This window comes from Schistocerca nitens, unplaced genomic scaffold (genome assembly GCF_023898315.1).
Source record: "Schistocerca nitens isolate TAMUIC-IGC-003100 unplaced genomic scaffold, iqSchNite1.1 HiC_scaffold_214, whole genome shotgun sequence".
Lineage (NCBI taxonomy): Eukaryota > Metazoa > Arthropoda > Insecta > Orthoptera > Acrididae > Schistocerca > Schistocerca nitens.
Genome location: NW_026045755.1, coordinates 1 through 2,500, shown reverse-complemented (window position 1 = coordinate 2,500; position 2,500 = coordinate 1).

Sequence of the window (2,500 nt, the reverse complement as noted above, 5' to 3'; positions counted from 1 at the left end):
TGCTCACAGTACGGATTCCGATGCCGAGCGATCAGCTAGAAAGCGCCCCAACCATGTCGATCCCCATGGGCGTTGCACTCGCAGTCGCAAAGACTCTGGGCAATGGCTAAAAGCGCTCCGCAATATATTACTCAGACGGGTAATGACGGTCCGAGCGCTCAGTGTCAGGAGAGCTTTCCTGAGCCCTGACCCACAGGCAGGTTGTAGCGTATCCCACCCGCAGACATGTGACGTTGTCACACGACCAGTTGTCACTAATCGACTGATTGCCGATAATCGTATGCCATACACCGGGGAAAGCTGCCGCAAGGGGTAGCTACGTAGTGCAGTCGCACCTCTACTACTGTACAGAGATAGAACACCGCGTGACCGCAACCAGATTAAACTGATACATGGCGCTGATTACTAATAGATGCAGAGCCATCGGAATATAGATGGCATACGACATACAACAGTCCCTATACATGCTGACAGTCTGTGCACACATGCGAACTACACGTCACCCAGACACTCTATCACACACTACTCTCTGGCTGTAACAGACACAGACAAGATATCTAAGCACCAGCATGGAACAACATCCAGTGCATCCTCTCCGCCACATTACACCATTCACACTATGATAACAAAACCAGGAGGTCCACCCCAAAAACAGAATATCTCACTCTTCCAACAACCATCATTACTCAGATAAGCCACAAACACCCACACATGTCCTAGACAGGGGTGCAACCAACACCACCACACTGCCTTGTCTCACAGCATATAAGCAATGGCAGGAATGAAAGACACAGGCCTGCCACTCCCTTGCCACACCCCACGCAACCGGCGCACCACCTCCCCTGAGAGAAAGATGCATCCTGACGTGACACATCTCAGGGTGCCTCAGGCGTCCACTTACCATCATCACTATGAACGAACCTCGTCCCCTCCCCCCTCATACACCATCCCTTAACCTAACCTATGTTGCACCTTAACCTAACCTATGTTGCACCTTAACCTAACCTATGTTGCACCTTAACCTAACCTATGTTGCACCTTAACCTAACCTATGTTGCACCTTAACCTAACCTATGTTGCACCTTAACCTAACCTATGTTGCGCCTTAACCTAACCTATGTTGCGCCTTAACCTAACCTATGTTGCGCCTTAACCTAACCTATGTTGCGCCTTAACCTAACCTATGTTGCGCCTTAACCTAACCTATGTTGCGCCTTAACCTAACCTATGTTGCGCCTTAACCTAACCTATGTTGCGCCTTAACCTAACCTATGTTGCGCCTTAACCTAACCTATGTTGCGCCTTAACCTAACCTATGTTGCGCCTTAACCTAACCTATGTTGCGCCTTAACCTAACCTATGTTGCGCCTTAACCTAACCTATGTTGCGCCTTAACCTAACCTAAGTTGGGGCTTAACCTAACCTAAGTTGGGGCTTAACCTAACCTAAGTTGGGGCTTAACCTAACCTAAGTTGGGGCTTAACCTAACCTAAGTTGGGGCTTAACCTAACCTAAGTTGGGGCTTAACCTAACCTAAGTTGGGGCTTAACCTAACCTAAGTTGGGGCTTAACCTAACCTAAGTTGGGGCTTAACCTAACCTAAGTTGGGGCTTAACCTAACCTAAGTTGGGCCCTAACCTAACCTAAGTTGGGCCCTAACCTAACCTAAGTTGGGCCCTAACCTAACCTAAGTTGGGCCCTAACCTAACCTAAGTTGGGCCCTAACCTAACCTAAGTTGGGCCCTAACCTAACCTAAGTTGGGCCCTAACCTAACCTAAGTTGGGCCCTAACCTAACCTAAGTTGGGCCCTAACCTAACCTAAGTTGGGCCCTAACCTAACCTAAGTTGGGCCCTAACCTAACCTAAGTTGGGCCCTAACCTAACCTAAGTTGGGCCCTAACCTAACCTAAGTTGGGCCCTAACCTAACCTAAGTTGGGCCCTAACCTAACCTAAGTTGGGCCCTAACCTAACCCACGTTGCGCCCTAACCTAACCCACGTAATTGTTTGTTATATGAATCTAGAAATTCGTGTAGCGTTGCCTAATCGCAACCCTCTCAACATAGTTCGCTGCGCGCACACTCTGGTGTCCTGCGTATTGAATCATGTTACGGTGCCTACCCTCACAACATCTAGCGAGTGTTGCGTACGTTCCACATGGTCCCGCTATCCACTGTAATGTGTACTGCTATAAGACGTATATCGCCCCCCCCCCCCCCCCCCCCTCCCCTGTCGCCTCTAGTTCGTCAGTCAGGAGTTTGCGTGTTCAATGAGCTTCGCAGCTGTGCAATGGCATCGGCATACGTACGCGGGCCACCTTCCACGTGTTCTCTCGTGCATACGTCGCAGCATGTATGTGGACTGATGTGGCGTGTCGTGACTCATAACATCCAGGCATGCAAGACCCATTGAATTCGCAAATGTAGATGGACGTCTACGTTTGCTGCCCAAGTTACGCAAATGAACTGGAAATCCGTTGTTGCGCGGTTGTTCGCGCTGG